This window comes from Apaloderma vittatum, unplaced genomic scaffold, assembly GCF_000703405.1.
Source record: "Apaloderma vittatum isolate BGI_N311 unplaced genomic scaffold, ASM70340v1 scaffold2371, whole genome shotgun sequence".
NCBI lineage: Eukaryota > Metazoa > Chordata > Aves > Trogoniformes > Trogonidae > Apaloderma > Apaloderma vittatum.
In genome coordinates, this window is record NW_009697195.1 from 14419 (window position 1) to 26710 (window position 12292).

Genomic DNA, 12292 nt, shown 5'->3' on the forward strand with positions numbered 1-12292 from the left:
GAACTTGCCCTTCAGACTACATTGTACTTAAGAGAAGATGTATATTGTTTTTAGTCTTTAGAGATTTACATCTGCAAAATTATGAGCAGCATTTACTTGATTGTTTTGGCCACAAGACGTACATTGAGTGTCTTTTGAAATGTACTTCCCTTGTTCATTTTTTGTTGGAAAACCAAAGCAAGAGTTTTAGATCATTGTCAGTCAGAGCATGTGTGTCTAATGATTAGTCTCCTGAGTTCTTCAGGGAAGATGTTTGCTGACGGCTGTTTGTGCCTCCCTCATGGTTGATCTGCAAATTTCAGAAATCGGATCATTAACTGTTAATCACAACTCCAGCCTATTGTTTATTCGGTGTGTAACCATCAGGGTGTGTGCGCCATCGTAACAGGGAAAAGTTTTGAAAGAAGACACAACAAAGCTTTTGGTTATCTACAGTGTTTGAAAATGTTTTCTCTACTTGTTGAAAGCTTTGAATGCATAATCTTTTAAAAATGAAGCAGTTAGTCAGGAATTATGGCCTTGTGCAGAAAGCTTAGGTGAGCTAAAGCTGCTACAAGGGTGGTGAACTCTGCGAGCACAGGTGGGACGTACGGAGTGGCTGCGGTCAGAGTGTGCACCCGACATTATACGGGTGTGAGTGACAGTTCTAACTGAACTACAGCTGCTGTTTACCTCTAGGAGAGTGGAAGATTGCTCTTTAGATCCTTAAATCTATTTCTGAGTATTGCGAGCATTCTTCTGCTGTGTAATTTTGTAGAATTTCACAAGGCTGTGAAAACCAATGCTGATGCGATGTTATACTAATAAAAATAATGGTTACAATTTACAAGACCTGTAATTCCTTGCAAGTTTACATGTCTTGCACCTGATGGACTATTGGATTTTATTCACCTTAGTTTGTTTTTATTTGCTTTCTGGCAGGGATAAGCAGGTTAATTTTCACATTCAGAATCTTCTACCTTGTTGGCAGAGGAGGAGTTAAAAGGATTTTGGGTTACAGCTGCCTTTATCTTTTCTGGCTACTGTGCCAATTGAATCTCAGGGAAGGTGCTTGTGCTCAGCTGGTAACAGCGTGCTGTGAGCTTTCGTTATGTAATTATAGGAAGAGTCAGGCTAAGAAGGACATAATCCCTTCAGGAGAAGGTGGTGGTGATGGCAAAGTAATTTTGCTCTCTGCAGCGACTGCAGAGAAGACTTACTTAAATGCCACTCTTGCCTTCATTGCAATGTTTCGGCAGTTGAAGTCCTTAACAGCTGCTTGGTTATCTTCACTAATAAAAAAAAGTATTGACTGCAGTTGTAGAAATGTTTCTAAAAAAGAGGGATAAGTTTATTGTCTGAAATAGGCTATACAAGTTTTATTTTGAATACTTTATGTGATTTAGACTTTTGGTAAAAGAGTGTTGTGATACAGAGAAGTCCTTCTACAGTAATTATAGAAATAAAACATATAGAAGCATGTAGGATACAGAAGCACTTGTTTTTGCTGTTGGCTTGGTTGTTGGGTAAACCCAAGTATCGTAAATACATCATACGCAGTTTAAAGCTTTCCTTTGGTACTCTCAGACTTGATTTACTTCACAGTACCAGCTTAGGGTGCTGAGAAGAGTGTAGTTGTGCTACACAGACAAATTTTTAGACAATATTTATATAAGATGTTGTACAAATAAAGACTTTGCTGAAAAGAAAACAGCATGCTCTGTAAACAAAGCTATGCTAGTTAGCATGCTTCTGCAAAAAAAACCCAAAAAACCCCAACTCCCAAAACAATACTTTCTGGGGAAATAATGACCAGAGAAAGCATTCTGGTTGCAGAAGATAATATGTTCAAATATACATGTCATCTAGTTAAAAGTTTAGAGCTTTTAAGTTCTGTATGCCAACTGAAATTTCTCAAACTGGAAAAACTGCAGAATGATTCCATGAATGTTCTATTTATTACTACCCCCATTCATTTTCCTTTTCCAAAGAAGAATTGTTTGCTTTCTTTGTAATCTAAATGGTGTTTGTTATTAATCGACTCCTGAAACCTAAGGAAAAATATTTCATTTTATTGCAAAACATAACATCACATTTAAAGAACCTAGAAATATACAAAACATAAATTAGAGAATACATTTTTATTAGGAAGATATATTGTATTTAAGCTAGCGTAATTACTAAGTGTTGTGGCTTTTTTGAAAGAGCTGTAGTGCACAAAACCATATAAAGCCCTGCGTGAACTGTTGTTACGTGACAGACAAATCAGTATTTTATTCATACATTCTGAATTTTTTAAAGAAGATTAAGTTGATTCCTTAAAACAGCTATTTCAAATACAGTAATTGTGGAATGGGTCGTGTTCTGTGCAATGTTTATAAATCACATACTGTAGCTGTCATTGAATTAGGTCTTTTGGAGAAGCCTACAATATTTTGTATGCAAGGACTGCCAAGTAACTGTGGTTTGTTGGGTTTTTTTGGTTGCTGATTAGTGCGTTTTTATGTTGTTTTTTTGTTTTAATTTTAAGAGTGTGTTGGTATGTATTTCTAAGTGTGTTTATGTTTCGAAAAGATTTCCTATTCTGGGAGCTGGTTTTAGGCATTACACTGTAATTTTCTAAATCAGAGAGTTTTTTATAGCCAGTTCTATTAGCTTCTAACAATCTACTAATTTCTATTGCTTTTCCAATCTTGACATCCTAAGTTACAGGGTGTGTACATTGTAATTTTTTCATTTCCTGTGTGAAAAGCTGTTAAACAATCAACCAAAAAGCAATGCTTACGTACTGCATTTTCATATGACTTTGATTCTCCAGTTCTGTGTTACAAAGTGATTAAACGTTAGGTGTTTTGTGTTGCTGGGATATGCAAATCTCTCTTAAACCTAAACAAAACCTAGAGCAGTTAAGCAGTGTTACCCTCTTGCTGAGGCCAATGCATATACCATGACTGACACTTCCCCACTGTTCCCTTTTCATGTAACAACCTTTTGCTCCAGTGTTGTCTTGAAAATTTGATGTAGAAAGGATGCTGTGTGAGAGGTACGGTGGAGAAGACTGGATATAATTACTCCTTGCATTCACTAGGTGGGGTTTTATTGCGAAACTATGACAGGTTTTGCAGGAATAATTTACTTCTGGCATGCTTTATTTCCAGTTAAACTATTGCACAGGTTCTGTTCATGGTAGTCGGAGCCTCTGTGAGAAGAATGAGGGAGTTCTGTCTGTTTCAGATAAGCCTTTCATTAGGATCTTAAATACGTGGTTTAGAACTTGTCTGACTGTTGCTACTACTGCTGACTCCAAAAAATCTCCTTTGTTGTGCTGAAGCTTGAAATAGAGCACTCTAGGAGCAACCTTTCTGAAGGACGATGCTTTAGCAGCACTGTATTTTGAGGTTTTCCTTCAAGGAAAATTAATGTCTTGAAGGGGATGAATTTGAAAAGAGTGAAGAGAGGGTAGGCTGAAAGACAAGTGAATGTTCTTAAATTGCAGCACTGGGAGCTGAGGGTTGGCTGGCCTAGATACCTCAAGTGTTTCCCTCCTGCTCTGTGTGTGTGTGTTAAAAAGATAATTTCATATCCCTTCTCATATCCGTACATGGATAATCCTGACTGAGAGAGAATTGCAAGGCAACCAGCTGAGGAATAAGTAAAACAAAAGCTAATATTTACTGGGAGATTAGGAATTAAAATTTGTCTACACTTCTGAATTCCATCAAGGTCAGACAGTAAAATAGAAAACATTTAACATTTAAATCAGTGATATTTCAGTTTTTCAGAAGTACTGATGTTTATTCAGGTCATGAGCCTTACCTTACAACTATCTTTGGTTGGACTTTCATAAATAAATAGAGTATTTCTGTCCTTGCATAGTTTTACTGATCCCGGGAACTGATTTGTGCTATGTGGTGAACCAAAAATACTGTGGTTTGTTTAAACTGAATAATCTGGATCCTGTGAAAGTCTACAGAAGGCATCATATTCATTCTGTGTGCAAAATCAAAATCAGACAGCTTAAAATGAGCTTTTTTTGTGTGCTTATTGACAAAAAGATTGCGTGCATATAGTAACAAATTATCAAAAATCAGTTCACTACAGAAAAAAACTTAGTGGGTTTGCTAGTGTTATACCTGTTGGTATTGCTTGTTTTTATACCTTTACCACAGAGGATATTAAACTTAAAATGTTATTTTAATACACAGGAAACATTTACACACTAATAATCCTTCATTATATCAGTTATAGCAACTAATACAAAATAAGAATGTTGCTGGCATGGCAGCATTAGTAGTACATGTATTTGTGTGCATGTTCTGATGTAATAATTTCTTACTTTTGTTACCCACAAATTACTATTAAAGAGCTTTTCTGTCTCACTAAAGGCATATTTTTTTTTTGCTGGTGAAAATTAGTATAAGGCTTTTCTTCTGAAAAGTCTCTAAAATAATGACAATTTTGTGCCAGTCATTTCCACACTGACTGACCAGAACATGGAAATATTTTCTAAAACTGTGAGTCCTTTAGAATTTTGATAAATTCAGCCATGTCACCTAGCATACTCTCTTCTAAATGAAGAGAGTTTTATCAAAAACTTCTTCCAGATGAAATTTGTCTGTACAGTTTTTTTTTTTTAATGTATTTTCAAACACGTAATTAACCCAGGAGTTCAAGGAACAGAGAAGGTACAAAATGTGCACAGACATTTTTAACTACCATTGCACAATTCATACAACATGGTTTAGAAAAATAGGATCCAGTGGTTAATCTGTTGAATACCCTGGCGTCATCTGAACTAATTAACCAGAATCACTTCTAAGAAAAGATCTGTAGTACATACCACTAAAACTAAATATATTATTAGGGCTTTGCAGTGCGTCTTTTAAACTTGCTTTGGAAAACCTTTTCCCTCTGCCCCCATAGGAAAGGTGACCATGGTTTCGTAAGCCAAATAACAGTATGATTAACTCTAAAATAGGTTACATTGGCACACCCTGTGCTGGCTGGTAACTCGACTGGTTTTGAAGGAAAGAAATAGCTGCATTGACATCTGCTAAAATCTTTTCAGTATATATCTTTTTCTTTTTTTTACGTAACACAGATAATAAAATATTGTCTTTAATGATCAACTTTTTTAAATCATGTTTTAACTTGCTTAATCTTAAGGCCAAAACTCCACATCTTGGCTCTTTTGGTGTAGTGACATATGTCTTAAATGTGCAAGTTGGGCAAGTGGTTTAGCAGGACAGTAGCCAAAGCAGATACTCCTCTCTATTCAGCAATGGTGTGATGACATTGGAGGCATTGGGTCCAGTTTCAGGGTTCCAGGTAGATGAAAGACATCAGCTTACTGGAGGGAGACCACCGAGATGACTGTGGGGTGCAGCAGGTAACGTGTGAAGAAGCAGTGAAAATGGGATTTTTTGGTCTTCGAGAAGTGAAGGCTCCTAAGGGAGGTCCCACTGTCTGTCTAATTCTATGGGAAGGTGTGTTTGGATAGGGCAAGACGTAATGGACACAAATTCAAACCCTGGAAATTCAGATTAAGTGCTAGGAAAAAATTTGGAACAGCTTGCCCCAGGGGGTTATGGGTTCTTGTCTTTGGAGATACTCAAAACTAAAATTCATCTAACTGGGCCTTGATTGAATGGAGAATTAAGACCAGAATAATTGAGATACTCTCTTGTTTTATGACTCTGTGATTCTTTTCAGAGAAGTCTGTTAAATGGCTGAAACTTCTAAATGGGTGCTTTTCTGACCAAAAAAAAGGATAGATTAAAACTTGACCTGAAATTCTGTTTTAATTAAATATTAGATGACAGGAACAAAAATATTTCACTGTGGGTGTGAAATAATTGTAATTGTCTCCTTTAAGGAGAGATTTATTTGAACAACGTAGATTCCCCTGAATTTATTCTTGATTATGTTGTTTGTTTAAAGATCAGTGAAATTTTCCTTTCAGTCCATGTTGTTTATAAGTAGCAAACAAAGACCATGTGATACCTTCAGCTTGTTCTACCCTTATTTTTAAACTACAGATTTAAAACCTGTTATTTTCAGACAGTTGAAGAAAAAAAAATAAGTCTTTATAAAGTATATGAAAGTGTCTTTGGAAAAAATGAAAAAACTTCATTTTGAAAGAAAATTTTTCTTTGAGAACAATATCTTCATGCGTCTTTATTCAGTGAGATGATTTAAATAAGTTCAGTTCTTTTGATTTTTCAGATACTCTAATTAAACATTCTTTAGCTTTGTGATTTCGTAATAGCACGTTTCAGGTGTGTGCTCTCAAACCTCATTCTGTTCTAGTGTCTTTTGAAATGTAAAAGGATCCCTAAGGAAGTCAAATCCACCAGAAGCATTTTCTTTTTGCCTTTTTTGTTTTTCTTCTTGACTCCTTTTTCTCGGGAGCTGGAGGATCAGATGGCAGCTTCTGAGGTGAAGCTGGAACTGGATTTTGCTCAGCATGATCCAGCATTTTCAAAATCTGATGAAATCTTCCTTCTTGTTGTCTGAAGTCATATTCTACACTATGGAAAAATGAAGAGATTTAAGCCAGTAAGTGAGAAATTCCCTCTTTAAAAACATGTGCAAAGGATGCTGTTTTCATTAGAATATAATTTGATGTGCTGAATATTAGAGCCTGGTTAAAACAAAAAGGCATATGGGTTGCTGGTTTGAAAGTAAGTTCATATCTCAATCTTTTATGAGGAAAACATTTTTCTTTATATGCGTTAAGAACTCTGGCATTGTGCCCAAAACAATGGGACAAAAATTAAGGGAGAAAAAATGAAAATGCAGTAGGATGACCTTTCAATGCATTCTATTCAGTGGTCAGATTTTAAAAGTGTAATCTAACTCAGTCATATGCTTGGCCTCAATTCAAAACTCTCACATGCTTGACTTGCTTAAATGTGAACTTCTCCCACTAGAAGACCTGCTAGGACCAAATATATATGGAAATAAGCAAATATGTAAGTTTTTGAGATAAGTGGGCTTAGTTAACAGGAGAGTAGAATGTAGCTCGTTTTCTCAACTGAAACCCATAATTACTGTTGATGTCAAATGAGAGGCAAGATGTTAACTAGGTAAGAGCAGGTATGTGCACAGAACTTAAGAGTTCAAAAGAGTCAGTGAGATGAGGGATTAGGTGGTCTGATGCCACCAGTACAGTTAAACAAAAGCAAACAAAGTTAAAACAAAAAAAGGCAAATGAAAAAGATGCAATGCTGTATATTTTTTCTTTGTTTCAGAGATCTTTTCTGGGCAGGAGAGTGGGAGTTTTATCAGCTACGTCTGCTGTGGAGGCTTTAGCAGGCAGAGAGGAGAGTAGAAAGGAGCTAGTTGCATTTTCCATAATGCAAGCTCTTTCAGAGGAAAAAAAGCATCATATGAAGGATGTCAGGATGCAATAAGGTCCTGAATTGATTTGGGTACTAAGCAGAAGTAATAGGTAAAATTAGTAAATATGCATATCTCTGAACAGTATTAATTGTGAGTATTTGTACACAGAAATCCATAAACACTGAGTAATATGTTAATTAACTAGAAGCTTATTTCCCTTATAATTAATATGTATTGGGGTTTTTAATGAAATAACATAACTCAGCTGGCAAAAAGAGAGCAATTGGATTGTTCTAATTTTGAAGGACTGGAGAGGGGTCTATGTGCAAGGAGGAATACATAATAAATAAAGATGTAGAAGAACGTGATATAAATGACAAATTTGATCAGTGTCTCAGATTCTACCAGCTTATTGCTAAAACTGCAACTTAATGCTTTTCAGTAGTCACAGATCACGAGTGCTGGAGAATTAAATGTTTAGCTTATAGCATACGTAAGGATAACATCTGTTCATGTTCCTTTTTTCTTCACTGCTTCAGATTTTCTAATTTAATGTCAGAGAGATCATCTCTAGAGGCAGGAGGTCAATTCAGTCTTTGTTTAATACTGTCCCTTATATGCTGAGATAATGGTTTGTTTTCAATTGCTACTTGTTTATTATAATGCAAACATTTGTCTTACAGGATCTAGACTTCAAGTCCCAAGTCATCTCATATCATCCTGTTGGGTAGTTAATAAAACAAATCTTACAGCCTCTATGTACCTAGTCAGACTAAAAAGCTCTTTATTACTTTAGAAATCAGCGTAACCCACGCTTGAATTGAAATTAGTATATTGTTTAGCTCAGGGACTGTTTAAAATGCACATCATAGAGAAGACTCAGTGACAGTAACCTGACATTCTGCTTGTTCAGTGTTTGAATGACTGACGAGTTCGCCTTCTTAAGAGCAAGAAAACAGGGAGCAAGATGAAACATTTGATTCTATAATTAATCACAACAGTGACGTTATGTTAGTAGAAAAAATACTTGCCATGAGTATTTTAAGCTACATAAAACGCAGGAATTACATGGATTTATCTACAGCAAAACCTGGTAACAGTTGCTTCTTTCAGAATGTTGTCTAATGAATATTTTATAAACTTGAAATATTTCAGTTAGTCAGAATGCTTTTTTCATAACCATGTCTTGTGGAACATCTCTGTAAAATGAAAACTGTTGCTTCCTTGCAGTCTCCTGTCTTATCTCTTAAACTAGAAACTCCTTAGAGGAGCTGTTTTCTCTTGTGTGTATTCCACTAATCATTGCACAGTCAGCCTCCAGGTACCGCTTTCATTATAAACTACCTAGGAAATCAAAAAGGCACTTCCTCCTTTCCTTCCTTCAGGTACTTGTGCTTGTTGCTCAGGAACTTTCCTGTATTGAAACCATGTAAACTAAAAGCACTGGCTAAGCTCCGGAGTTTATTCTTCTGAAAAGAGAAGGCATCCTGTGGCCAAGGGTAGCTCGTACATTAGTTCTAGAGAGTGATCTCTGTTCCTGTGCAGTCCCATGAAAACACACAGAGATTGTTTGTTCAGAGGCAATGACCAAATGAAGGAAATCTGTTTTGGCCTGGATCTTCCTTCTTCTGCAGCCTCTGCTCTTGGATAAGTCACATCATTTCCTAGACTATCCAGTGCACTGTGGAGACCACTAACATCTTTGTCAGAAGAGCTGTGATGTTTGGGACATGTCAGTCACTTTGAGATTCCATTACCAGAGGTTTAGGGCATCAGTACTCGACTGAGTTCTGTGTCGAACGCTTGGCTCCAATACTGTGTCCTCTCCCAACTTTACCTAACAAGCTTATTAAGCTCTTTAATAAATTTGGCTCCTGTGGAAAATAGTGTGAAAACACTTCCATGTAGCTATAGCCTATTCACTATAGCCATAAAAAACCTTTCAAATCATAGTGCTTACAAACAGGGGAAGCTAATCGCCTGCCGTATCCTTTGAAATAAAGGAAAAGTTTTCAACGTAAAAGAGAAATACTTTTACCCTTTATTTTTGTAAATGTAAACATGTGTAAATACCTAAAACCTCTGGAACACTGATACAAATTACTGTATCTGAAGGGATAAAACATTTCTAGGAGATATTTCAGATGAACTTTCCCTTAATTTTGTGGTGTATGGTCTAACTTCAAAACCTGATCTTTACGATCTGTGACTGGCAAGTTTGTTTTCGCTGTAGCTTTTTTGTTTTTAAAGAAACAAACTTTAAAGCAGTACAACACATCAGAAATGTTGTGTATAACACGTAAAACAAGTGTGAGATTTCTAAGTCATTAGCTCGTCAGCTGGAAAGTCCTTCAAGTGTCCCTCACAAAAAAGGAATGCAGAAGGACAGGATTAAAATAGCAGTATTATACTTTTACTATTGCCTTTGGTTTGAATACATATCCTGTAACTCTATAAATAGACCTAAGATATCGTATGTAATTTTGACCACGCGTTCATCTTCCTCCTAATTTTCTTAAGCCTACAGTATATGGCAGGACTCGAAAGGAGCTAAAGTAGCAATGTGAGTCCAGCTCTTTGGACTGTGTTTGTGCAGTATGTTACTTAATATTCTGTGAAGAGCCAAATGGCTCTCTAATTTATAGTCACATCACTGAAGATGGGCATTTTCTGCCTCGTAACTGAGGTTGCTGAGATGAGATAATGTGTTTATAAATTTGTGGAAGCCCTATAAAATCTCTTGCTGTGGGGATGAGCTACATGTGAGGTATAACCAAGGCTTTATACCTGCTAGCTTTGTGCTTCATCTCTGGCAAGCTGAGGACTTTTGCAGCGTGTTTGAATAGAATGAGCATTTGGAACATATACACCTTCTGGAACACAATGCTGCCAAGTGTTTTTTCATCACGAGAATTTAACTTAAACTGCAGTTTAAATTTGAACTAACTTAGACTCAGATTGCACTCTCTCAAAATCATAACAAATAAACACTCAAGTGAGAAGTGTGGGAGTTTTGTTTTTGTTTTGCACATAAATATGAACTGTAGCTATAGCCTACTGGCATTTGGAGAATTGAGTGTTTATCTTTTTCCAGATCTAAATTTATTACAGAAATCCTAGCTTTAAAAATGTCACACACAAAGGGAATTTCATCATCAGAAACAGCATCAAAGGTTTTCAAAGTATGTTAGTAATACTAATGCTGTGAAACATTAGTGGGAAATTTCTATATTAATTTTCGGAAGCACAGTACGTCTTTCAGATAACACCAATATTAATTGTGTTCTAGTTGGGGAAAACAAACAAACCACCTCCCACGTACCACTTGGTCTTTTGTTAAAAATGAGCTGAACAGTAATTGAGACGTTTCATAGCCATGAGCAAAACATTATATTGTGCATTTGTGAGAGAGACACAGGGAGTACAAAAACTGTGTGAGGGAGGGAAGTACCTGTAAATGATACACGCGGTGTTCTGGCATGTGCTGCAGTTGTTGAGGTCTTGACCAGTGTGATAGAAGTTACGCCTGTAATAAATGAGAGTTTGTTAACATATATTTATGGATACGTTAACAGGTCTCTGAAGCTTCATGAGTAAAAGGAAGATTGCTTTAAAAAACCCCAAGCTCTATGCTGATTTATGTTTTTTCTCTTGCATCATTCCCACCTCATGCTATTAAAATTCTGCTTGTTGGGTCTTACATGAATACTTGTTAGGAAAACACTTAGGCAGCTGCTTCTTATAAAAACACTTTTAAAGTATTTGAATATTCATGATTTTGGTGAATCAATCTGGTCTCTTCCCTTAAACTTCCCTTTCTTTCCTGGTTTTCATGTTTCCTCACTTGAGTATAAGCCAGTGAGATGTTTACTGCTGATTGTGTACTAATTTGGTGTTGAGAAAACAGGAAAAGTGACTTTCATACCCAACACCAACTAGACTCGAATCATTATTATGATGGAGAGATGTGCTTTAGAGGGAGTTTGAGGTTGGTGGCCTCTGTTACATCTGAAGGGTGCATAACACATGTAACGAGTTTTATTTGAATTAGGGGAGTTTAATTGGTACCAAAATAGTTTTCTGAATGCTTCTGGAATTACAGTGGAGGTTCTTTATATGCGTCATTGTGCTACCTCCATCAGTACTTGGAATGTCCAGTTTTTACTGCCAGATAATTCTAGGAGGGTGAATTGAATCTTACAGTGTGATCGCAGTTGGGAAACTCAAAGATATCTGGCAAAATTTTTGGGTTTGACTGTGTGGTAACTGAACAGACCCCCCACCTTTGATTTTGCTTCTAAAACAAACTTTTGCAGCTTGGTATTTTATAAATGTTTTTGCATTTTTGTTATTAGTCCAAGCAAGTACATTTTGTCTACCTAGGCTATTCCAAAGCTGGTGCTAGAAGATCATATGGGCTTTTTCAGGACACAAAAATGGCTAACAACAACGCTCTGAGAGGGTAGAGTTAGAGTTTAATTTTATGGGGAAAATTTTATGTGGAATAAAAACCTAAGTGGGCAAATTGGAAAGTAACAGAAGTATTTTCATGCTAACAGCCAGATGGGCATCGCTGGTTGATGGTTCCAGACAAAAAAAGTAATATTTGCACAGAGTAAAATTATATGTAAACTTAATTTAATTTTTTTAATGAGTGTAAATTTGTCTTTGGATTGTGAGTTGGAGAATTGTTCATTAGAAGTGGAAGAAGGTAATTTCAATTCCCAGATGAAACGGAGAAAGAAAGAATCCTTCAAAATAGTTTTATTTTACTTCAGAAGTTGTAAGAAAACTAGGGCTTATAAAATTGTGGCTTTGGTTAGTTATATCCTGATAGTTTTTAAATGGCCACGGAAAGTGTTTCTGTCCATGTGGAAACAAACAGAAAGACCTGGTGCCGAGTGACGTGAGAGAGTCAGTGTTGTGTTCTGTGCTATTTCTGGGCTCTTGCATCTGCACAAAAACCTCA

General features: G+C 36.3%; 1 protein-coding gene across 1 annotated transcript in view; it reads left to right on the plus strand.

Annotated features, from left to right (window-relative positions):
* Window positions 1-12292, plus strand: part of LOC104279963 (dedicator of cytokinesis protein 2-like) — a gene marked incomplete at both ends in the record, with an annotated part of 78841 nt that overhangs the window by 10303 nt on the left and 56246 nt on the right. The window lies entirely within an intron of this gene.